The sequence below is a fragment of the Natator depressus genome, chromosome 5 (assembly GCF_965152275.1).
Source record: "Natator depressus isolate rNatDep1 chromosome 5, rNatDep2.hap1, whole genome shotgun sequence".
Taxonomy (NCBI): Eukaryota; Metazoa; Chordata; order Testudines; family Cheloniidae; genus Natator; species Natator depressus.
Window position 1 is genome coordinate 69,144,332 of NC_134238.1, and position 27,116 is coordinate 69,171,447.

A 27,116-nucleotide genomic window follows, 5' to 3' on the forward strand; every position below is an offset into this window, starting at 1 on the left:
TTTAAGAACAGGTTGGACAAACACCTGTCAGGGATGGTCTAGGTCAGGGGTGGCCAACCTGTGGCTCTGGAGCCACATGAGACTCTTCAGAAGTTAATATGCAGCTCCTTGTACAGGCACTGACTCCGGGGCTGGATCTACAGGTGCCAACTTTCCAATGTGCCGGAGGGTGCTCACTGCTCAACCCCTGGCTCTGCCACAGGCCCAGCCCCCACTCCACCCCTTTCCCCTGAGCCTACCATGCCCTCGCTCCTTTCCCTCCCCCACAGAGTCTCCTGCATGCCACAAAACAATTGATCGGCAGGTGTGGGGAGGGAGGGGGAGGCACTGATCAGTGGAGCTGCTGGTGGGCAGGAGTTTGTGGCGGGGGGGGGGGGGGCTGATGTATTACTGGGCTCTTTGGTAAATTCTGGCTCCTTCTCACACTCAGGTTGGCCACCCCGGTCTAGGTTTACTTGGTCCTGCCTCAGCATATGGGGCTGCACTTGACCTATTAAGGTCCCTTCCAGCCCTACATTTCTATGACTTTCTAGGGAACAAAATCTTGTGGGCTAAAAGTCAAATGGCAACATTTTGTTTGTGGAAAGCTTTAACAAAATTAGTTCACTTATCTTTGAGTTGTTCATGTAGGGCAGGGGTGGGCAAACGTTTTGGCCCAAGGGCCACATCTGGGTATGGAAACTGTATGGCCGGCCATGAATGCCCATGAAATTGGGGGTTGGGGTGAGGGCTCTGGCTGGGGGTGCAGGCTCTGGGGTAGGGCTAGAAATGAGGAGTTCAGGGTGCAGGAGAGGGCTCTGGGCTGGGGCAGGGGGTTGGGGCGTGGGAGGGGGTCAGGGATGCAGGCTTTGGGTGGCGCTTACCTCAAGCAGCTCCCAGAAGCAGCGGCATGTCCCTCCTCGGGCTCCTACGCGGAGGTGTGGCCAGGTGGCTTTCCACACTGCCCTGTCCGCAGGCGCTGCCCCTCTAGCTCCCATTGGCCATGGTTCCTGGCCAATGGGTGCTGCAGGGGCAGTGTGCAGAGCCCCCTGGCTGCCCCTATGTGTAGGAGCCAGAGGGGGGACATGCTGCTGCTTCTGGGAGCTGTGCGGAGTGAGTCAAGCCCTGGATCCCGCTCCTCGGTGGGAACTCGAGGGCTGGATTAAAATGTGTGGAGAGCTGGATGTGGCCCCCGATGTAGAGGATGGAGTGCTGGTGGTGGGTTGGGGGAATTTGCAGTTCCTTATTAGTTCTAATTGGAAAATCAGTGTGGATAACTTTAAAAATACAGAAGTTAGAAACTTCAGACTTGATTTGTTTTGTTTTTCATGTCTTACTGAGAATAAATTTTGAGCCAGGTCTTAACAAAAATTGGCTTAGTAGTTTTAAGGTTATGGCTCCAGCCAGGCATGGAGGGCAGAGAGCGCCAGACAGGGAGAGTCGGGTCGGTCGGTCACCCTCCCCGTGTGAGAGGTGTACAGAGTGTGTGTGTCAATCTCCCTGTGTGAACCCTAAAGATTTAAAAATCAGAAGGTAAATAAAAATCCTACTACGCAGTATTTCTTTTTAACAGGCTTAATCAACTTGATGTTAATTTGAACATTTGTACTGCATAGTTCTGATTGCTATTGAACTCACTTGAATATGAGTAATTTTACCAAGTATCCCCTATTCAGAATAGGGAAATATGGTCACCCCATGTATAATTAAATTGATTAACCTTAATTTGGGATATTGCAGATTATGTACTATATGTATTTTGACTTTTAAACCAACCTGTGTATAATGTAAGCATTATACTCAGATGTATAGACACTCTTTCCTTAACCAGTGTATTAGATAATTTTAACGTTAGCTTTCATATTAAATACCCTCAATTGTCCCTCAATCTAGCTGCTACTAGTCAGCAAATTATTGATGCTTACATCTCCACAAAGATATATACAATGAGTAAGGCTAAGATTTAGTCATGGATCTTTTTAGTAAATGTCATGGACAGATCACGGCCATGAATTTTTGTTAATTGCCTGTGATGTGTCCATGACTTTTTTTACTATAAATACCTCTGACTAAATCTTTGCACCTGGGGCAGCCCTGGTCCAGCTGCTCAGGCAGCTCCGGGGTGAGCACACGGGCCACTGCAGCTGCAGAAGTCACGGAGGTCCCAGAAAGTCACAGAATCTGTGTCCAGCCTTAACAATAAGTCCCACTTCCTGAGATCTCCTTCTAACCCTATTCTCTCCCATGAGCATCTTTCATGGTAACTCCCTCTTGCACCCTTGATACAGTAAGAGTCAAATCTTGACGTCTGAGAATAAAATCCTGTTCCCATTGAAGTCAATGATAAATCTTCTATTTTGACTTCAGTGGGGCCTCAATTTCACCCTAAGTTTGCATGATGGATTGAATAAGGACTTCAAGATTTCTCCATAAATTATTTTCTATTCACCAGGCCTGAACTTGCTTTCTCTTTGTTTTGTGAATAGTTATGTAAACAAATCCGACATCACAGGGCTTTCCTACGTTGTGTACGGTGAATCAGGAATAAATATAAACTATTACAGATTACTCATACACAGTTAGTGCAAAACAAAGCCACAAATCACCAGCTATTTGCCTCTGTTTTTAAAGCTGTGGAGTGAGATTGCACCATCACAAATACTAATCTTCCAGTTAATATTAGTCCATATCAATCTGACCAGTAGTTGCATTAGTCAAAGCAATACCCTGGTCTCTCATTGAATGCTTCTATTATGGCTAAGACTAAAATTTTATCTATTTTTAGTAAGTCAGGGACAGGTCATGGGCAATAAAGCAAAATGTCGCTGTTGTGTTGTGGTTAGTCTTCTTTTGATGCTACTTTGCAGCCCATCACTAGAGCTATATTTTAGGCTCCTTATCAATGATCTCAAGCGCTAGCTTTTCATCAATCACACATAGTTAATAAAGTATTTACATTAAGTGCTACAATACAAAACCATCTTTGTTTTTTACATTTCTCTTGCATGAGGAAGGTAATGTCAAATTCATTATGACAATGGGAATAGGGTTAGAACCCTATTAAATAGGGATGCAACCACAATGTTCTTATTCCACTTACAAACCTGTGGATTTTTTTTTGTTCAGTCAAATTACACAACAAAACTCAAGCAGAGGAAGAGGGTAAGGTTAAATAGAGATGGTCTGATGTGGACATGTGATTGTAATGCTATTTCGTCAGGTCAAAGCTGGTACTATCTCTTGGGCAGGCAGAAGCACTCATGCCTGTGGAGATTCAGGTCAAGCTGATGGCTGGGGAGCTGGCAGTTGACTGGCAAAGTCACCCTCTTTTCCAGAAGCTGGATCTGTTAAGGCAGTTGGACCATATCCAAGATGGCTAGTATATATTGTCAAACTGAGAGACACCAGGGTCTGAAGCTAGTGTGGTCTGGGGGCTCCCCTACCAAGAGATTAGAACCCCTACATTGTGATATTAAAAATCACATCCATGAGACACATTGTGACATTAAAAATCACATCCATGAGGTTAATTGGTTCCAAGATAATCAAATAATATTTTGCACAGAAGTTATTTAAAGTACCATAATTGATGCCAAGAAATACTGGCAAACATATGCATAGTTGTTAATGTGAAAGAGCAAGATGTTTTTAAAATAACTCCCAGAAATAGGAGCTAACATTTTTTTACCTACTGGTAGAGCCAGTGTTCAGGTTACCCTGAAACTAAAGCCAACAACCTAAATGTTTATGCTGCCCCTTATACCTATGCAAAGACCCACAATAAGCAAAGAAATGTGGGAACAGTCTTGGACAAGAAAGTTATAGTTACAGGAGGGAAGGTAAAAACATACAAGCCTGCCAATAAAATTTTTAAAAAAAAAAAATCATGCTTGCCTTACTTGACAGCCTCAGCTAAAAGAGAAAAACTAAAAGTCCAGAAAAATAGCTTAGCGAAACTAAATTGTTGAAAGGTTGATGAACTGTGATCAGAAAACCCTTCCCCTGGGAGAAGGGTATGTGTCTGACTTACCAGGCAGGCTCACTAAAACGCAAATTTTTAAAACCACAATTTCTAAATGAAGGATAAAGGGAGCAAAAAAGTCTTATCCAGATCTCAATTCAGCAAATATTTTAATATAATAAATGAAGGTTAATATGAAGTTTTGTTTAAACTGGTTTGTTTAAAGGCTAGAAACTGGAATTTGGGAAATCTTCCACTCTGTTCTTTAGAGGAAAGTCCCACACATTCTTGAGAAATGTGTGCTAGAAAATTCCATGTAGGAAATTTAGTTACTGAGTCACAAAATGACAGGTTTCAGAGTAGCAACCGTGTTAGTCTGTATCCGCAAAAAGAACAGGAGTACTTGTGGCACCTTAGACTAACAAATTTATTAGAGAATAAGCTTTCATGGGTTACAGCCCACTTCATCAGATGCATAGAATGGAACATATCGTAAGAAATCTGTGTGTGTATGTGTGTGTGTGTGTATATATATATATATATATATATACACACACAGAAGGTGGAAGTTGCCATACAAACTGTAAGAGGCTAATTAGTTTAAATTAGCTATTAGCATCAGGAGGGAAAACTTTTGTAGTGATGATCAAGATGGCCCATTTAGACAGTTGACAAGAAGGTGTGAGGATACTTAACCGGACAGTCTCTACACAAGAATAAATGGACACAAATCTGACATCAGGAATCATAACATTCAAAAACCGGTAGGTGAACACTTCAACCTCTCTGGCCACTCAGTAAAAGATTTAAGGGTGGCAATTTTGTAACAGAAAAGCTTCAGAAACAGACTCCAATGAGACTGCTGAGCTTGAATTAATATGCAAACTAGATACCATTAACTTGGGTTTGAATAGAGACTGGGAGTGGCTGGGTCATTACACATATTGAATCTATTTCCCAGTGTTAAGTATCCTCACGCCTTCTTATCAACTGTCTAAATGCTTATCACTACAATTTTTTTCCCTCCTGATGCTAATAGCTAATTTTAAACTAATTAGCCTCTTACAGTTTGTATGGCAACTTCTGTGTGTGTGTCGTCTTATTATATGTTCCATTCTATGCATCTGATGAAGTGGGCTACAGCCCACTTCAAAGCTTATGCTCTAATAAATTTGTTAGTCTCAAAGGTGCCACAAGTACTCCTGTTCTCTTTGAGTCACAAAATACATTTCTGTAAAAGTTGGAAATCTAGTTTGAGTAGGTACAATTTTTTTACCTGCTTTACAGCAGCTCTATAGGGAAAAATCCACGCATTTGGTTTTACGCTCGTTACCCACCTGACCCTCCATGCACACCTTCATGTTAGAATCCTGCCCATATATGACAAGTGGTGTGTGAGGTAGGCACTCACATAGCTGAAAGAGTTGTGAGTTTTCCTCACCTGGACCTTTTAGTTAAAGCACTAAGGCTACCTCCAGTGGTTTTATATCAATTTTTCATTTTTAAATGTTTTAAGAGTTTGTTAGAAATCAGCTGCCTCCTATGGTATTTGGTATAGACTTATCAATTGGATGTAAAGTCACTTGCTTAATTGAAAGTTTCATAGCTTTGAATTGGGAAAAACTTTTTTAACAAAGTAATCCCAGCTTTAAATAGCAGAAGGGGTAAATACAAAATTGAAGGGTTTTTAACAGGGTGGCTTGCCCATGGGCTGGAGACCCTGGGGCTAAACCAGCCTTGATTACAGGATGAGCCTCATCGTGTTTGAATCAGGTGACACTCCGGTGCGCGTGCCCCCCCCCTTCACATATATATATCAGAAATTGCGGGGGGTGGGGTATGTCAGGAAACTGTAGGAAACAAGAAGGCACTGGTCTGTGACAGTAGAATTGATAACTGAAAAAGAAGAAACACAAGCAGTCTGGGAGGAAGCTTTCCAGGAAGGGTGGCCTGGGAGGGACTATAAAGGGCAGGTAGGTGCACAAATATGTGAGTCTGTGTTTTTGTATTCTTTTGGGGAGAGAGTGAAGTGGGCTTGGAGTCTAAAGGGCCTGCATGCACCAGAGGACTCAATAAGTTGAACCCCCAGAGGGGAATGTTTGAGCTATTGTTGAACTGAGTGAGTTTATAAAGGTCCAGAAGAGGCCCCCTTAGCCATCAGGAGGTGCTGTGGTGGCAGCAGGTTCAAGTGCAGCAGATTTTCATCCTCTTGTTATCAAAGTTTTTAAAGGCCTCTAAACAGAGTTCTGTATCTCCCAATAATAGACTATATAAACTTCCATGTTGCAGTAAACACAATTTTGGATATCTATTGTAATCATTTGAAACAGTTAAGATCATAATCACAATCTGTTGTGAAATGGCAGATGCTATATCTGGAGAATTACAAATGAAAGCAATTTAAAATATGTAATTCAAAGCCTAAAAGTCTGTAAATCATTAAAGTACTTGGAACACTTGCAGTGCAGGTTCATGGAATGTGGAAGATGCATGCAACACATGTTAGTAATTTAAAAAATAAAGGAAATATTCCAGTTTGTTTTTTAATCTGAACAATACAGATTTCAGAGATAAAAATGGAATCAAATTATATCAATTTGCCATCAACTATTACATTAGTTAGATGACTGAAAACAGGAACTATTTACAATTTCCCATCGGCTGTAATAACACTCAGTACCATGAACATTTGGTAAAATAATAACAGAGTGAGTTAAGATTCACCATGACTGCTGAGGAATAAATAATGAATGTATGTAAGCTTGCAGTCTTAAGGTGGCATTTTCAAAAATGCCTCTGACTTTGGAGCACAATTCCGTGATTCTATAAGTTGGGTAAAAATAGAACAAATCCATTAGCCCACCTTTAAACAGCATGATAGAAATTATTTCTTCATCAGATTGAGAGTAGAGGGAAGCAGAAGAAGAAAGGGAGATAGGAGCAGAGGGGCCTGGCATAGGAGGACTATATAGACACAGAGGGGGACAGGGCAGTGGGGGGGTCGGATAGGAGCAGGTGAGTCAGGAGCTGGTTTGGGGAGATGATAGAAGGGGGAGGTGGCAGAAGCTGGAATAAGGTGTGGATATGAGAGAGGGAGCCAGACCCAGGTAGGTTAGGGTGACCAGACAGCAAGTATAATAAATGGGGGTGGGGGGGTAATAGGTGCCTGTATAAGAAAAAGCCCCCCCAAAATCAGGACTCCTGGTCACCCTAAGAAAGGTCTAACCACTAGATCACCCTCTCAGATTCAAAAAATGTCTGACAGCGAACACAGGCAAGGAACTATTTAGGAATGAAATATTACCCTGTGGGGTAAATGGTGGTGTCTTTTATTTGGATGACATAACTGGGAGGAATTCAAAGGAACATTTAAAAAACTAGAAGAGGTTCTAAAGATTCCAACAATACAGTTTTAAAGTTAGCCAAGATTAGCACAGGGTTCTTTTGTTCTGGTTTGTTTTGCTTTTTTTCCCCCAAATCAGGTTACTGACTTGGGCATTGTATAAATACATGGGGGGGTGCACCTGTTAAAAGACAAAAGCAATTGAGAATGCACCATTACTACAACATCTCAGAGCTTAGAGCATTTCTGGCCATGTTAAACTATCATGGAAGAACCATGCCAAACATTTAGCATTTATCAGCCCGATGTCTGTCTTATGTAAAAATATTATGTGGATTTGGACTAGGGTGACCAGATGTCCCAATTATTCAGGACTTTTTCTTATACAGGTGCCTATTACCTCCCACCTTCTGTCCCAATTTTTCACTCTTTCTATCTGGTCACCCCTAATTTGGACAGAAATAAGAAAAAAGAAAACAAGACTTTTGAGGAAAGCAAAGTTCCAACCTATTGGTATATTTTAATCCAGAGTTTCCTAGAACACTAGTTTGTAACTCCACTCCTGTAGGATTTGGGGCTTTCATTGCACACATTTGTAAAGATGAGAGAGAAAAACCCATATCATTTGCTTCAAGAACTATTGGGTATGTCTACACTACGAAGACAATATCAGCCCAGCTAGTGGACCTAGCCCCATAGTGTGTATGCAGCCTACACTGATGGAAGGGGCTTTTCTGTCCAGGTAGAACCACCACCTTCCTGAACAATATTAGCTATGTTGACGGAAACCCTCTTTCACGCTCCTGACCAACATAGCTAATGCTGATATAACTTTTCACTGTAGACCAGGCCATTCTCAAAGAACTGAGAGAAGCTACTTACATGTAGAAAAAGAGGCTTGAGGCCTCATTTTTGAGGTTATTCTTTTCCATGAGTACCTGTTTAGAGAGAGAATTACTCTCATCACTGATCTTAAATGTTCCGCTGCTAGCAGCAGCTAGTCTGTAGAGATGGACTTTGATCTTAACTGCCTACCAGTATGACATTCCTTATAGCCCATCAGAAAACCGTGCTAATGCAGATGCATTGTCCCATTTGGTCCTTTACACAGGAAAACAGAGAGGAAAACTATATGTACAGAGACTGCTTTCAGAGTAGCAGCCATGTTAGTCTGTACATACAAAGAGAAGGAGTATTTGTGGCACGTTAGAGACTAACAAATTTATTTGAGCATAAGCTTTCCTGAGCTCATGAAAGCTTATGCTCAAATAAATTTGTTAGTCTCTAACGTGCCACAAATACTCCTTTTCTCTTTGTATGTACAAAGTCTCTTTCCTAGATCACCACCTTCCTATCACAGCTAAGGAAATTCCTCTGGAAGTAGGAAAAGACCCCATTTTGCTTAAGATGATTCGCTATATACTTTCAAGGTAGCCAAATTACATAACCAATGAGCAACTGAGCCCTTACTATTTCAAGCAACTGGACTCATATCCTTAGAGAATGGTTATTTGGTGTGAGCACCTGTCAAGGTTCCTCCCCCACTCTGAACTCTAGGGTACAGATGTGGAGACCTGCATGAAAAACCTCCTAAGCTTATCTTTACCAGCTTAGGTCAAAACTTCCCCAAGGTACAAAATATTCCACCCTTTTGTCCTTGGATTGGCCGCTACCACCACCAAACAAATACTGGTTACTGGGGAAGAGCTGTTTGGACACCTCTTTCCCCCCAAAATACTTCCCAAAACCTTGCACCCCACTTCCTGGACAAGGTTTGGTAAAAAGCCTCACCAATTTGCCTAGGTGACTACAGACCCAGACCCTTGGATCTGAGAACAATGAAAAAGCATTCAGTTTTCTTACAAAAAGACTTTTTAATAGAAATAGAAGTAAATAGAAATTTAAAAAAATCCCCCCTGTAAAGTCAGGATGGTAGATACCTTACAGGGTAATTAGATTCAAAACATAGAGAACCCCTCTAGGCAAAAACCTTAAGTTACTAAAAAGATACACAGACAGAAATAGTTATTCTATTCAGCACAATTCTTTTCTCAGCCATTTAAAGAAATCATAATCTAACACGTACCTAGCTAGATTACTTACTAAAAGTTCTAAGGCTTCATTCCTGGTCTATCTCCGGCAAAGACAAAATATAGACACTCCCAGCTACCTTCGAGACACCACTGACTTCCTGAGGAAACTACAATCCATTGGTGATCTTCCTGATAACACCATCCTGGCCACTATGGATGTAGAAGCCCTCTACACCAACATTCCACACAAAGATGGACTACAAGCCATCAAGAACACTATCCCCGATAATGTCACGGCTAACCTGGTGGCTGAACTTTGTGACTTACCCATAACTATTTTACATTTGGGGACAATGTATACCTTCAGATCAGCGGCACTGCTATGGGTACCCGCATGGCCCCACAGTATGCCAACATTTTTATGGCTGATTTAGAACAACGCTTCCTCAGCTCTCGTCCCCTAACGCCCCTACTTTACTTGCGCTATATTGATGACATCTTCATCATCTGGACCTGTGGAAAAGAAGCCCTTGAGGAATTCCACCATGATTTCAACAATTTCCATCCCACCATCAACCTCAGCCTGGTCCAGTCCACACAAGAGATCCACTTCCTGGACACTACAGTGCTAATAAACGATGGTGACATAAACACCACCCTATACCGGAAACCTACTGACCGCTATTCCTACCTACATGCCTCCAGCTTTCACCCTGACCACACCACACGATCCATCGTCTACAGCCAAGCTCTGCGATACAACCGCATTTGCTCCAACCCCTCAGACAGAGACAGACACCTACAAGATCTCTATCAAGCATTCTTACAACTACAATACCCACCTGCGGAAGTGAAGAAACAGATTGATAGAGCCAGAAGAGTTCCCAGAAGTCACCTACTACAGGACAGGCCTAACAAAGAAAATAACAGAACGCCACTAGCCGTCACCTTCAGCCCCCAACTAAAACCCCTCCAACGCATTATTAAGGATCTACAACCTATCCTGAAGGATGACCAACACTCTCACAAATCTTGGGAGAAAGGCCAGTCCTTGCCTACAAACAGCCCCCCAACCTGAAGCGAATACTCACCAGCAACCACATACCACACAACAGAACCACTAACCCAGGAACCTATCCTTGCAACAAAGCCCGTTGCCAACTGTGCCCACATCTATTCAGGGGACACCATCACAGGGCCTAACAACATCAGCCACACTATCAGAGGCTCATTCACCTGCACATCCACCAATGTGATATATGCCATCATGTGCCAGCAATGCCCCTCTGCCATGTACATTGGTCAAACTGGACAGTCTCTACGTAAAAGAATAAATGGACACAAATCAGATGTTAAGAATTATAACATTCATAAACCAGTCGGAGAACACTTCAATCTCTCTGGTCACGCAATCACAGACATGAGGGTCGCTATCTTAAAGCAAAAAAACTTCAAATCCAGACTCCAGCGAGAAACTGCTGAATTGGAATTCATTTGCAAATTGGATACTATTAATTTGGGCTTGAATAGAGACTGGGAGTGGCTATCTCCCCTTGTTTTTTTCCTACAAACCCCCCCCAAGACGTTCTGGTTAAACTTGGATTATTGCTGTTCACATTGTAAGATGAGCTATTGCCAGCAGGAGAGTGAGTTTGTGTGTGTGGTTTTTGGAGGGGGTTGTGTGTGTGTGTGGGGGGGGGGGGTGAGAGAACCTGGATTAGTGCTGGAAATGACCCACCTTGATTATCATGCGCATTATAAAGAGAGGTTTCAAAGAGGGATGGGCTATTACCAGCAGGAGAGTGAGTTTGTATGTGTGTCTGTGGGGGGGGGGGGGGAAGGGTGAGAACCTGGATTTGTGCTGGAAATGGCCCTCCTTGATGATCACTTTAGATAAGCTGTTACCAGCAGGAGAGTGGGGTGGGAGGAAGTTTTGTTTCATGGTCTCTGTGTGTGTGTGTGTGTGTGTGTGTGTGTATAATGTCTTCTGCAGTTTCCACGATATGCTATGCATCCGATGAAGTGAGCTGTAGCTCACGAAAGCTCATGCTCAAATAAACTGGTTAGTCTCTAAGGTGCCACAAGTACTCCTTTTCTTTTTTCTTTTTACACATACCCTTTGTTTCTCTCCCTCCTCCCAGCTTTTGAAAGTATCTTGTCTCCTCGTTGGTCATTTTGGTCAGGTGCCAGCGAGGTTACCTTTAGCTTCTTAACCCTTTACAGGTGAGAGGAGATTTCCTCTGGCCGGGAGGGATTTTAAAGGGGTTTACCCTTCCCTTTATATTTATGACAGCACCATGAATAATTATACCAAAATTTTTACAGAAAAGGATGCTAGTGGAATTATAGGAACAGCATCAAGGAGTAGTAAAAATGGAAGGGTTAGCCATCTTTAGAGCAAAATACAGGAAACTGGCTACTTTCCATTTCTATAACAGCCATATAAACATGCCCAAAACAGCAATGAGTGCATGTTGACTTTGCAGAAAAAAATAAGTAAACTTACTTAGCAAATTTACATAGTAGCTTAATCTCAGTGGCCAAAGGATGTTCACATGGCAACAACCACTTCTATAAAAGAGTTGAAGTGTTCACAATATCTTTGCCATCTCTGGGTTACCTCAGGAGCTTATTTCAGATAACAATCCATAACTTTTTTCTGAAGATTTTCAGACATTTCTGTGGCAAAATTCAGTGAAACCTATTTCGGCTTGGCAGAACTTGATTTTTATTTTTGTAGAATGACTGATAATATCAACGTTTACCTTTTGAGCTTTTCTTTAGATTTTTATCAATTTGTATGTTCACATTTGAAAGGAAATTATAGGGGTCAGACAAGAATTATTTAATGACAGTAGACATTGAGATTCAAAAACTGTAACTGTTAAACAAAAATTGTCAATATCACATGTCAAAATATATAAAGTAAATATCCTCCGATCACACTCTAAGTTCTCAAGCAGCATTTTTCTTACTTTGCCTGTGTGTAAATTCCAATTGCTGTTGATGGAAATATTTTTTCTTCATTTTGTGCATGTATAGTGGTTACCAATAACGATCAAATCCTACCAAGCCTAAACATATTAGATCTGCTCCCTATCATACAGAATCAACTGGCTTGGCAGTGTTTTGTGCAGCTACTGAAATAAGCATTAGACAAAAACGATGGGAGACCCCTGCCACGCTGCAAATACCCTGGTTTTGTTTGTCTACCAGATAGACTGCCACTCAGCGGACTCCAGCAGAATTGTGTTTAAGACACTAATTACAGTCTAGATTTGACTTACTTAGACCAGACTTATTGAGAGCACTGATGAAAGACAACAAACGGTGAAAACCCCACAACATGAACTGCCCAGGTTTTTCGACCTGTGGCAGACAGTGTTGGTACAAAGTTACAGGGGATGGATGAAGTGGGAAATAAAGTGAGATAAAGCAGATATTGGTACCAGTGATATGTTTGGTAGCGGTAAAAGGGAGGTAATGAAAAGGCACATCAATCAACTCTTACCATGTAAAAGCTCAGTAGGGTTACAGGATAAAGCCCCTGAAGCTAGTTAACATGGTTGTACTTTTTGTTGGCCAGAGGACTTGGTGCCAGAAGATGGTGGCCAAGAGAGGTGATCCAAACATTATAAATAAGGAACAGGACAAAGGCCAGGTGTCGCATTGTCTCCCTGAAAGGCACCACCAGCTGCAGTGAAATTGCAGCCCTTCCATAAGGATACATTTTGTGATTTTTTTTTAAATTTATTTTATTTGGTAATTGAAGAATTTACAGGACACGTGGTGTATTGAAAACTGTGTTAAAATTCTGTGTTAAAACTCACACCTTCTTAACTGTTTGAAATGGGCCACCTTGATTACATTAGCACTACAAAAGTGATTTCCACCCCTTCTCAACTGTTGAGAATAGCTCACTTCCACCTTAATTGAATTGGCTCATTAGCACTGACCCCCCACTTAGTAAGGCAACTCCCATCTTTTCATGGGCTGTATTTTCCACTCCATGCATCTGATGAAGTGGGGTTTAGCCCACAAAAGCTTATGCCCAAATAAATTTGTTAGTCTTTAAGGTGCCTCAAGGACTCCTCGTTTTTGTGTTAAAATTGTGATCTATCACTTTAAATTCTCAGGTTTTGCTGGTCCTTCTTGCATAGGAAGCTGGTAGTCAGTCAGCCTGTAGACAGCCTAGAGCAAGGGTCTCAAACTCAGTTTACCTTAGGGCTAGTGCCAGTCCTCAAATCCTCCCAGTGGGCCAATAATATCACTCATGCTGCCCAGAACCTACCCCCAAAAACCTCTGCCCCTCACCTGCCTAGGCTTCTAGAACGCAGTTTGGGTTGGGGAGGAGATCTGGGGTAGGGGATTGGGGTGCAGGCTCTGGGAGGGAGTTTGGGTGCAGAAGGGGTGAGAGGTTGGGCTCTGGGAGGGAGTTTGGGTGGGAGAGAGGGTCTGGGGTGGAGTTTGGGTGCTGGGTGCAGGCTCTGCACTGAGGCAGGGGGTGGGGTTGCAGGCTCTGGGAGGGAGGAGCAGAGAGGGGTGCAGGCTCTGGGAGAGGGTCGGGGGTGCTGGGAGAGGGTCGGGGGTGCAGCGCTCACCTGGGGCTCCAAGGTGGGGCAGGCCAGGGGGCTGCCCTGCCCTGCTACCCCCCGCCACCGCCCCCCGCAGCTTCCCATTGGCCACAGGGGCACTCGGGGCGGTGGCAGCGCGCGGAGGCACAGCCCCTCCCTGGGGCCAAAGGACACACGGGGTGAACAGGCAGAAGCCAATCAGCTCCACTGTGCTGCTAGGGCCCCGGGCCATGTAAATTGCCCAGGGGCCCCAGGGGGGGCCAAAAGAGAGACCCAGCCCCAAAATTGCTGGAGCCCCGCAGGCCACACTGGGGAGGTTTGCGAGCTGCAGATGGCCCGCAGGCCGGGAGTTCGAGACCCCTGGCCTAGAGTAAGGTGGGGTGAGTTGTGCCTCTGTTTTAGAGAGCAGCCTGCTTTTGTTTGCCTCTCTGTTTTAGGGTTCTTGTGTGTTATCATTCTGAATTGTAAGAAATGAAGTAGTGTTATGTTGCAACTTTCCAGCAGGAGTATTTAATGGTTTTTATCCAACTTCTCTGTTTGAACACAATGAAACATAACAAAAGCAAGGGGTCCTCTTCCCCACCATATCAGGAGAACCCTCTTACCAATCGTGGCACGGTCCTCGTGACTGATCATTCCTGGGAGGGGGGGTGGATTATATGGAACAATTGCTGCTAACCCCTCTCTTCCCAAATAAAGTTTCTTACCAATCTGGGATGGCTGGGGGGATGGGTTGGACTGCTTGGGGGTGCATACCTGGAGCAGCTGTTTCAACAGGAAGTAAGAGAAACCCAAGATCTTTATTTTTTCCTCTTTACCAGAGTGATTTGCCAAGTATTATCTCCAGAGAAGTGATGTAGGAAGGGGGAAGGACCTAAGGTATTGCAATGCAGTGCCTTCTGTTTTTGTGGGAGAGGGAGGGGTTAAATTGAGGATTGTCCTCTTTTCTGGGACATAGAGGAAGGGGTTGTGAAAGGAACTTCAAGTTGACCTCTGGCCTTGATCAGGTATCTGTTCTGATGGAAGTGGAGATGCTCTGTAATAGTTTATGAATACAATATGTTGAACTGGTTAGCGGGATGGTTACTGTATGAATATATTCAGTTTATGGGGGAGCCATCAGGAAAAAAAGCAGAAAAGGAAACAATGGCACAAGAAAAGCCACCCCTTGGTAAACACTTAAGGGCTGTTAAGAGACAATGCCCAAACTATTAGCTTTGAAGATTATACATCCCGGCTCCAGCCAACTTCAAAACTGAGCAGAGCCAAAGCCTAGGAACACATAAGCTCAAGAGGACTATAGCAAGTACCAAAAGGGACTGTGTCTCATGACAGGGAGTATGAATGAGTATACTGCCCCTGTAAGGGTCAGCCAGGAGCTCGCAATCAGAACAGTGCAGGTATAATCAAGGAGACTTCCTGCTTTGCCATAGGACTAACCTCTTTAAACAGAAACAGGAAGCTGAGCAAGGAAGAGAGCCAGTCAGCTTGCAATGGGTCATGATTTCTCTCCTGGGCTCCAGAAGACTAGCCTGACCAGGCTCAAGAGTTTAGCTGTAAACAAGGGGTCCTGAGGTAAAGGCCTCTTGAACTGTTATTTCAAATGTTCATTCTGTGAAAACGGGCATATTTATTTATGATTAGTTTTTATTTTAGTTCCCTTGTCCCAGATCACTTTACATGTAACCTTTTAACACTGCAGGGGAAAGTAATGCTGGCCTCACCTGCAGTGCTAATCCCTACCAGAAGAGGGCACACCAAGACAGCACATTCCCTTAGATAAGGTAATTGTTCTGGGGTACAAGACTGTTTGACACCCATTGGGGTCTCAGAATAAGTTATGCCTGCCTAGTTTACCACAGGATGGTAAGATTGTAGCTATACTAGACACACATTTAGACGATTTATTGTTTAAAAACCATTTTTGTCTATATGCTTTTTTCCGCCTGTTAAAATAAACAATGCATTGGTTTAAGAAGGCTATTGGACACAACATACAGCACTGCCCACAAACTCCTGAAGGGAAGAACTGCAGCTGCTGAGCCTAGTCAGACCTGCTGGGTAAACATAGTGGACACACAGGGCACTGTAGCCCATGGACCATTCTAAGAGTGGGGAAACTGAAAAATTCCACCTCAGGAAAGGTAAAGGCATGAAGGTAGGCACTCAGAGACCACGAAGGGGACAGAGGTATAGCTATCCTGGTAACCATGACGTGTGGTAGTTTTGGGGGTGGAGAAAGTTGTTACTTAAGGATAAGTTGATAGTTTCTTTTAATGTTAAAATTACTTGAGTCACCAAAGCTGCTGTCTCCAGAGCTGAATTCTGTCAAAACCCCATCTCCAATATCTTGGCTCTCTGAAAGCAGCAGTAGCTTATTCTGGTCTGTATGCCTGTCACCTAGGGGGGAAAAAATGGTCCAAGTGAATACAGCAGTCAGATTCGTGAGCCATAATGCTAACTGTATGGATCACACTTCTTCTTAGGAGACTTACAGAATCCTGTTGCCTTTGGATCTTCCCCCTCATGCTAGTCATTCAAAACAATATCTCCTAAACATATCACCTTCCTGACGGATGCATGACATTGTGAACAGCTGCTCTTCAGCTCCAGCTTCTACTCTCCACATGGAGACTAGCCTTTGCAGAGCAAGGGCAAACTCTTTTCTGCAAATTCACAGAGTGGTTGTGGTCGTGCTGCTCTCCCCTTCTGTGCTCCCTGCCTCATTTCCACTTGGTTTTGTTCCCCTCCTTCTCAGGGTATCCCATGACCAATCCTGCTCAAACTTCGTAAAAAGCTTGAAGTTTCTAGTCAATACCAGGTCCTCAACATGGAAACTGGAAGAGATCTCTCAAGATCCAGCTGGTCCACGGGAATGGACAGATGTAAGGGGGACACATGTTGATGGCAGCTCGGCCCAACCTGTAGGAAAATCGAGTTTGCCCACACAGGTCTCCAACTGTCCAAGGAAGACAGACTATCCCTGTTGGGGATTCAGTACTCAGAAGAATAGAAAGAACATCCTGCAAGGGACAGGGGATCACAGGACAGAGTGCTGCCTTCCTAGAGCCAAGGCACAAGAGATCACTCTAAGACCGAATTGGCTTCTGAAGTTGACAGGCAAGGATCCGTCAATGAAAGGTCATATCGGCACCAATGACACTGCGTTGTGAGATATCACACAGAGGTGATTTCAGGGAACTCAGAGATGTGTGGAAATATGTCCAAGTGATCTTCTCTGTGATCCTTCCTGTCCCAGAATCTTCTCCTTTGTTTTCCTTCGCTCATGGAAGTAAGATTCTGGCTAGATAAGTGGTATAGCATGGAAGGTTTTAGCTCTTCTATGGGAAGAATAGTTGGTGTAGATTGGGTGGCCTACACCTCATTAGAAAGGGAATCTATCTCCCTGGGGACAAGCTAGCTAGAATAGTCAGGAGGGCATTAAACTAATAGCAAAAGGGGAGGGTAAAAATAGGGAAGATGAGCATTTATTTAACACAAAATCAAGATGTTGTTGAGAACAGAACTAATCAAGGCACCAAAGGACATGAAAAGAAGAAAATTTCTAATTACCTATACATGAAAGCTAGCTGCCTCAGTAACAAACAAGGAAATAAAACTGCTCATTCATAAGCATAAATTTGATCTATCTGGTATTGCTGAAACCTGGTGGAATGATTCACATGATTGGAATCTTAAACTCCATAGTTATAACCTATTTAGGAAAGATCTAATGAGGGGGAAAAAAGGAGTGGAAGTGGCACTCTGGTAAAACTAGCATTATCTGTTTCAGAGACATTGATAACTTGGAAGAAAATGATCTTGAATGCTTATGGATCGATGGCTGAACAAATAAAGCACAAGATGGGGTATTGGATGGTGTTTGCTACAGACCACCAAATCACACAAGGGAACAGGATGACTGCCTCCTTACACACCTATCTAATGTGTAGGGGGAAAAAAGCTGCATGATTCTGGGGGACATATGCTGGCGGTCTCATGCTGCCAGCATTAAAACTTCCTTGAAATTTCTAAATATTATAGATGACAATAGACTAACCCAAAATGTGCTGCATGTAACCCAGGGGAATACTGTACTCAGGGGGTGAAAGTAAGGTGGTACGGGCCAGAACAGCATACTGATAAAAAGTGGCCATTGGTACCGGCCCATACAGCTGACTTTAAAGTGCTGCCGTGGCAGCACTTTAAGAACCCTGCTTAAAGCACTGCCACAGCAGGGCTTTAATGTTGTTGCCCCTTTTGCCCCCTCCCGGACCGCCAACGGCGGATGGGGGGCCAAAGGAGCAGCTGCCACGGGGCCGGCAATTTTAAAAGGGTCTGGGGCTGCAGCTGCTGCTGTTGCTACTGCAGCAGCATCCGGAGTCCTGGGCCCTTTAAATCGCCACTGGAGCCCTGGGCAGCGTGGGCCAGGCAGCACAGATGGGAGACTGTTAAACAACAGCTACTAAATTTAGGCCAATAAGCAGGTCCGGTTAACTTGCATCCAAGACTTTTTAAAACAGCTGGCTGAAGAACTTGTTGGACCATTAATGTGGATTTTCAATAAGTCTTGGACCACTGGGGAAGTTCCAGAAGACTGGAAGAAAGTTAATGTTATGTCAATATTTAAAAAGGGTAAATGGGACAACCTCAGTAATTATAGGCTTGCCAATCTGATATCAATCCTGGGCAAGATAATTGAGCAGCTGTGTGTTGGAATATACAAATCCCACACTGGGATGGAAGGGGTTACAGAACAGCAATGGGCCCAGCTCACCCCGCCAACCCTGCAGCACATGCCCCAACAGAAGCTTGGGTTGAAAAAGGAGCAACCCAACTCAGAAGCTGGGGAGGAGTACAGACCTATCCTGAAAACTCCTGACAAAAGGTGCTAGAGAGGCTTCCTTGTGTATGCTGAGCCCGGTTGGGGTTGATAGTTTGGTGTCCTTTTCCTTTTTCTTTTTCCTTTTCTGGGCTCAGAAGCAAAGGGAAACAGCGGTAGGAAGTGACCCAGGAAGGGTAACTCAACTCAAAGGGTTCCCCCTGGAGGTTGAATGCTGCTGACCCTCCTAGGGCCCTGAGTTAGAACCTGGTGGAGTGGTAGGCCTGGATTTCCCTACCACTGCCCCACAACTGAGGGGATGCTAACCACTAGGCCTCCCAGCCCACCGAGAACCCTATTACAAGCTGATACAGGATTCCATTAATAAAGAATTAAAGGAGAATAATATAATGAATGCCAGTCAACATGGGTTATGGAACATAGATCCTTTGTTTTTAGATAAAACAAATAGTGTTGACACAATACTCAGACCTATGTAAAACATTTGACTTGGTACCGCACAACATTTTCATTAAAAAACTTTAATGGTATAAAATGAACATGGCACACATTAAATGGATTAAAAGCTAGCTAATGTGGAAGAAAACAAAATCATCACTGCTAAAGTTTGCAGATGGCCCAAAAACTGGGAGAGTGGTAAGTAATGAAGAGGACAGGTCACTGATACAGAGTGATCTGGATTGCTTGGTAAACTGGGTGCAACCAAACACTATGCATAGTAATATGGCTAAATCTATACATCTAGAAACAAAGAATGAAGGCCATAATTACAGGATGGGGGATTCTGTCCTGGGAAGAAGAGACTCTGAAAAAGGTTTGAGGTGGATAACCAGCTGAACATGAGCTCCCCATGCAACGCTGTGGCCCATGCAACACTGTGGCCAAAAGGTCTAATGCAATCCTTGGACGCATAAACGGGAATCTTGAGTTGGAGTAGAGAGGTTCCACTGGTGCGATTGTTGGTGGAATACTGTGTCCAGTTCTGGTGTCCACAATTCAAGCAGGATGTTGATAAATTAGAAAGTGTTCAGAGAAGAGCCACAAGAATGATTAAAGTAGAAGAAAACATGCATTATAGGGATAGACTTAAGGAGCTCAATCTATTAAAAAAGAGAAGGTTAAGGGATTACTTGATTACCATAAGTATGTAAAAGAAGAACAAATATTTGGTAATGGGCTCTTCAATCTAGCAAATTCAGACTGGAAATAAGGCAGAAATTTTTAACAGTGAGGATAATTAACCACTGGAACAATTTACCAAGGTTAATGGTGGATTCTACATCACTGGCAATTTTCAAATTAAGATTGGATGTTTACCTGAAAGATCTGCTCTTACAATTATTTTGGGAAAGTTCTATGTCCTGTGTTATACAGGAGGTCACACAAGATGATCACAGTGGTCCCTTTTGGCCTTAGAATCTGTTAAGAAAATTAAACCTAAACTTGAATTGAATTGAATGTTTTAAAAAAAGATGTAAAATTAATCCAAAAGTAACTTTATGTTTATTTACATGTTTTTTCAATGTATCTTTTAGCTCATTAAGGTTAACATTCAAATGTATTTCGGTGGGATGGGGGAAATTAATTCTATACAATGCTGGCCATCTTTTTAATTTACATTTAAATTTTAATCATTACATTTTAACTAAATAAAATACAAACTTTTTTTATTCCTTTACACTTTGGGCTGTTGGTATTGTTATGCTAGGGAGTTGGAAGAAACCTCAGTGAAGCTGGTGGGCATAACTGCTGCCCTTCATTCAGGATAAACATAAAAAATAACCAAGCCCCTTCATGGAATCAGATAGCTGAAACAATAGGATCCATGGCCACCAACACAGCCACATGGCAAAACTGGATTAGAAGCAGAACCATGTGGCCCAAGGTGTTTCCCTGGAGACTGATACAGTGCAAACAGGAGCTGGGGGCCTTCATTGAACTGAGTGGGGGAGAGAAGCAGCAGAAACACAGAATAACACAAAAAAGGAGTAAAGAAGCCCAGATATAGCAAGAGAAACCCTGGTAACATGACCTTGAGGGGGAAAAACGCTAAGACAGCACTTTTTGGATAAAGGCTGTCTGACAGAAGCTTAGAACTATGAGCAAAGAAACTGTCTCTTGTTTGATTCCTACTTTGTTCAGGGAACCAAACTTTGTAGGGTGTTAGTAAATAAACAGAATTGCATCAAAGAAATACCTGACTCCATCAATTTCTCCTCCAAATGGAAACAACCACTAGACATTAACAATTAGCTAACCATCTGGGTCAAAAGGGATAACAATATTGTCAGAAGACAGGATTGCATGACTTTTACCAACAAGAAGCGTACTTGTAAAAATTAGAAGGTTTTGGAGTGTTAGTTTTACACAGAAGGTTAAACAGCTTCAGATTCCTTCTTTTTCTGGAGCTTGTTTTAGTATTTACATATATAGTTCTGGGAAAGGGAAAGAACACCAAACTGTGGTGAAAAGTTATTCATCATACTCAGTAGTTCTTGGAGTCATAAGAAGAGGGAAATTAAGCTAGATAACAGCAGAGTTTTTGGCGAGGCATAATTTGACTTTACAGGATATTTTCATATGTGAAAAAAGCAGTTGAAAGACCAGCAAGGTTAGTGTGTTTCTTCTTTTTTTTAAATGTACTGTCTTTATTTTCATTAAAAATGTGGTTTAATATTAATATATGGATTTTTCCCCATGTCCTCTTTATTCATTTCTAATAAGATTTGATTTTATTGCTAATGTTGTCTGAAATGCTGTTACATTGCTAATTTCAGTACCAGGAGTCTGATCCTGTTCCCTCAAATTTCTCCCCTCTATGTTCATGGATAATGGGTCCCAGCAGTACCTGCCAAGCGACCCTCACAAGCAACAGCCATATAGGGGGAGAACTCCAAAACCTCCATCTTCCTCAGACTCACTCCTTCAAAGGCTCCAGGTTCTCTCCCCACTCTTCCTTCCTGATGTCAGCACCTGTGCGCTACCAAGTTCAGCACCTCCACATAGGACCACAGACTCCTTCAGCAATAACTCAGTGACTCAGTCACTACCTGTCTATTCACTTGTCCTAGTCTCATTAATTGGTTTTGACATCTCTGCCTGCTGCTTTACCATAGTTCCTATTTCATTTTCCTAATCCTTGGTCCTTGCCCATTTCTTGCCATGCCTCTCCACTCTGCATGACCTCTTCAGCTTTCACACACCTTGTGACTACTACTCTCCTATCATCCCAGTTTTGCACCCCACCAAAGGAAAGGGAGAGGGATAAATTTAAAAAAAACACCTTTATTCTATAAATAATATATTTTAAAAGGGGTGATGTCCTGCTTATTCCTGTAACAACGAAAGCCTCAAACCATGCACGTAACCTTATTTTTGTAACCCTTGCTATTCCTTCTCCAACTTTCCTTCACCCCCCCCCTTCTATTCATCACATGTGTTGCATCTTGTCCTATATTTAGATTGTAAATATCTCAAGGCAGAGGATGTCTCTCTTTATTGTTGTTAGTATTGTCTGTAAAGCCCCTCCCACCTATCGAGGGTGTTGCATTAATAAAAAGTCAATGGGCAAACTTAGCAGGCAAAGGACTGGGCCCCAAAACTATGTTCTTGAACATTCCAAACTATATCTACACTTAATTGTAGGTCAGAAATAAAATCATCTGAACAACTGATAGAAGCCTAGGAGAATTGGGGCCCAATCCTGCTCACATTAAAATCAATGGGAATTTTATCCTTTATTTATTGTAAGTCTCTATTTCATTCCAATATAAAATGTGTATCCACAGGCTACACAATAACACCTTAAGTGCATCTATTGCACACAATACTGAAATGGCCTGATCCTGCAGTCCTTACTCAGGCAAATCTCCCACTGAATGAACACAGGGGGTTAGGAAACCCATGTATTCTAGTCCTAGCTCTACTATGGACTTTGTGTTAAGCAAGTCATTTTACCTGTGTGTGAGACTTGGTTTATACATCTGTAAAATTAGGATAATTAATTAAACTCCTTTGCAAGGGGCATGTGAGATTTAATTAATATTTGTAAAACATATTAACATCTTCAGATGCAATAAGCTACATAAATACAAAGCACAATGAATATGCCAGTTAAGATAACCATCATATATTCCAGCAAGGCAGTAAATTGATAATTCTTTAAGAAATTATGTTGCTGGTAACCCTGGAAAACTGATAGCTGTGAATGCCTTGAGCAGTTGTCCTCTCTGTCATACGCAGTTTAGTAAAGGACTAGGTAAATCATACATTTATATAAAATACTGAGGTACTTGACATATAGCATCTTGTCTTCCAGACTCAACAATTCAGTTAACAGTATGTACTAGATTGGATAGCATTTCTCAAATGTTAAGACCTAACTTAGCACATCTAAAACTCAAACATCTGTAGTGTACCTCTTTGGCAATTTCAACCAGTATAGTAAAAATGGATTTTCATAATGATATAGTACTCTAAACCAACCTTATTGCAGACTCAGTACCACACATAGAGAACAACTGATTTAGAGCCAAACATTAAGGTTCTGATGCTTCCCTGAGCCCTTCATCAGGCAAGCCTTCCCAAGGTGTCTCATTCTGGGCTCTAAAATTGTGTCCAATTGTGAAAATGTGAATGCTAATAGGCTGCCCAAGTTCATACAGGATGTCTGTGATAGAGGTATAAATAGGAAGGAAATCTCCTGAGTCCTCAGTCCTGTCCTTTAATCACTGAATACCAAAAGCATATAGTGTAGTGTGAGAAAACTGAAAGCATAAGGTGGGAGGAGTTTCAGAGACTTACCGACAACACTACTACAGACTTTTTATAGGAAACACGTTGGTTTTCTGTTGATACCTATCAGGGCACTGTTAACAAGCCTTCCAAACCTCTGGATCATAATGTTTGCAATATGGTCTGTTGCTTTATCTCTTTCTATTTATGGGCTGATTATAGTTTACAGCACACTGACTCCGCTTTTGTGTTCTTAGTCCAGCACATAGAAATGTGAATGGTAAGTGGTTGTGATTTTGCTACATTTTATTAAGTGCTTCCACTGAGACTCCTAGTGCTGTGAATATTTCCTGCTCCTTTCTTAGACACAAATTGGATTCTGAAACCAAGATGACTCTCAGTGTGAATGCTAGAAATGGCCTTAATCACAAAGTCTGCGTACAGATCCAAGCTTTCTATAGCTTGGAGATATCTGGAGCCAGAGTCTTGGTTTAATTACCATAGAACTGGGAACTATAGTCATAAAATACTAGCTATGGATCCAGACTTCCCCCTAGAGTTTGGCTCTAGCTATCTCTGTTATTATACATTAATTATTTTGTACTCTACGGTCCACAGGGACCTATGGCATATTGTAACAGTAAATTAAGGATAGTGTATTTTAAATGTATTTTGATTTTTTCAGTGCCTGTCCAAAGTTTTAGGTGACTTACATATTAAAACAAGTGTAACAACATTATAAAATCTATAGTATACTTGCTATCTGAACTTCCCATATAATAAAAGGGTCTCTTACAGTGATCCCCAGACTACCCTCAGTCTTTGAACCCACCTCCTCCCTAAATGCCTGAGGAAGAAAGGGAAAAGAAAGAACAAGAAAAGAAAGGTTGACTTTGCAGGACGTCTGGTACAGTATTGCATGGCGAGAGAGACAGCCTTATAAACCAGTGGTTCTCAACCTTTCTAGACTACTATACCCCTTGCAGGAGTCTGATTTATCTTGTGTACCCCAAGTTCCACCTCACTTAAAAACTACTCGCTTACAAAATCAGCTATAAAAATACAAAAGTGTCACAGTACACTTCTACTGAAAAATTGCTTACTTTATTTTTACTATATAATTATAAATCAATTGAATGTAAATATTGTACTTACATTTCTGTGTATAGTATATACAGCAGCATAAACAAGACATTGTCGGTATGAAATCTGAGTTTGTACTGACTTTGCTTTTTATGTTACCTGTTGTAAAACCAGGCAAATATCTAGATTAGTCAGTGTACCCTCTGGAAGACCTCTGTATACTCCCAGGGTACGCATACCCCTGGTTGAGAACCACTGTTGTAAACAGGTCCTAGCCTATTTAAGGCTTGTTATTGGTTAAAAACAAGTTAGGATTGTAGTTAGGCATCTTAGTGTTCAGCATTATCAGAGAGTCCAGGTATCCTGGTGGTCAAAAAGGATTCCCCTCCTGAAGTGGGTTTTATTTAAAGGGGTATGAATGGGTATCCTCAAGATATTCTTCCCTACTTTATTTTTTATTTACGTTATGTACACATCTCCCTAAGGCAATGTTAGCACATCCAGTATGGTGAATGAGGAAATCAATCGTGGTCATAACTGTCAAAACAGGTGGCTGCAGTGAGGTTCTGATCTGCCATTACAGCTGGGTTAATTGAAGTGTCAATAGCTGTACAGTAGGTGCCTGGCAGCCTAGTGAAGTAGCACTGTGCTTCTGCAGGAGATGTTAGTAGGCCTTGTGGCAACCTACAAGGTAATCTGTTCTCCCCAAGCTCTCTTCAGCCTGCTCGATCTAGCCTTGCAAGCTGCACTGGTCTGCACTCTTACACTTAAAGTTGCCAAATCTCCAAGATTGTTCTGGAGTCTCCAGGCATTAAAGATTAATCTTTAATGATAGGTTATGTCATGTGATGAAACCTCCAGGAATCTAGTCAACCAAAATTGGCAATCCTACTTACCTGGCCCTCAGGCTGCATGAGGGGTTGTGCAGAGCCCTGCCCTGAAGGCCTTTTCAGGCTCACAGAACTGGAGGGCTGCAAGAGTCCCCCAGAGGTCAGGAAGCCCAGCCCCCTGCACAGACCCTAGACCTCAGCTGAAGGCGGCTGTGCAGTTCCCCAGGCTGTAGGAGTCTACGGTTCCTCCCCTCCCGCCCTCGCAGGGTCCCTCGCTCTCTAGCAGTGTTTTCCGGGAGAGCGGAAACTCGCCCCAATGGCTCAGAGTCAGGCAGGCACTCAGCCAGTCATCAACATGCCTGGGTCGGTCCTCAGCCTTCGCGCGCCTAGAGCAAACCTGGCACGCGCGCCGGCTGCCCCCCTCGGGCTTTCCTTAATGACTCACGCCTAAGAGTCATCGACTCCAACTTCCTCTGAACCCAGGGTCGCGCTGAGTTTGGAGCGGCGGCGCCCTGACAGCCCCGCTGAGGTCAGCTCTGGCTCCAGGGGCTTGCTCAGCCCCCTGCCTCTTCCTCGGCGCCCACGCGTTGGAGCTAGGGGCCCCGCAGCCAGCTCACTGCTGCCCCCCGGCTGTCCGAGCAGCCGGGTCATTGCACGCTTACCTGTTTGTCTGGAGAGCTTTCCAGGACACTTTCCGTAGCCCCAATCTTGGGACACTCACACTTCAGTATGTTCGGAGGGTTGGGGGCGTCGTGGGGAAAGGATTCTGGATGGGCACCAGGGGGACTTGGGAAGGCCAAGTTGTAGGATCTCTCTCGATGCACACACAGGTGTTGTTCTGGCCCCTCGCAACTTCGTGGATGCCATCTCATTGCTAGCTTGTTTATGCAGAGGCGCTAGTGTGTTTACAAGTTGTGGCACGTTTCCCTCTCTCCACAGTCAACATTTTGATTTTTTAACTGAGAACTTATGTTGGACATGAAAAGGGTGCCTCAGTCATCAGACGGGGTGTGGGAGGAGGTAAAATCAGTCAAACTTGCCAGTAAAGTAATGGCTCTGGATTTGAAACTGTTCCCAAACAGCCTATTCTCAACCGCAGGAATCCAGAAGCCCCTAACTAGAGCCCTTCCAATACACAGTCTGCTGATACTACACTCTTCCCTTCCGACCAGGCGCTATGTACAGCCAATTTCTCCTCACTCTGGGGGAGTCCCCGGCATAGCTAAATAGCTCTGCACTGGACAGCAGTGTGCATAATACAGTATTGCATAGGCAATACTCCTCACTAAACACATCTGCGCAAGACGCGTCTTTGCTGGCACACAATTAATAAAAAGGGGAACAGTCAGGGAGTGTGCTTGGCTCTGCGTTCAGTCCAGGGCTGCAGACAGTGTGATTACCGGCTGCAAATGTACATTATCTGCCCCGTCGGATCTTTAATTGTTACTAGGCTGGTTAACAATTGTGCAGATAAGATTTTTCTTTGCGTCTTCGCTTTTGAACAGTTGGGGGGGGGGGGGTTGCAGGTTTAGTGGGGAAAGCACATATTGGCCATGGACTATCCCTCTCCAATCATGTCCCAATCTGTACGGGCTGGAAACCCTTCTTTGAGGACTGCCAGGTGGCCAGCTGATCTGCTTCTAACAGCATCAAGCCTGCCGAACACATAATATTTCCTTCCGGGCAAAGTATATAACCCTAACATTGATTAAGATCGTGAAAAGGCTAATGTCAGC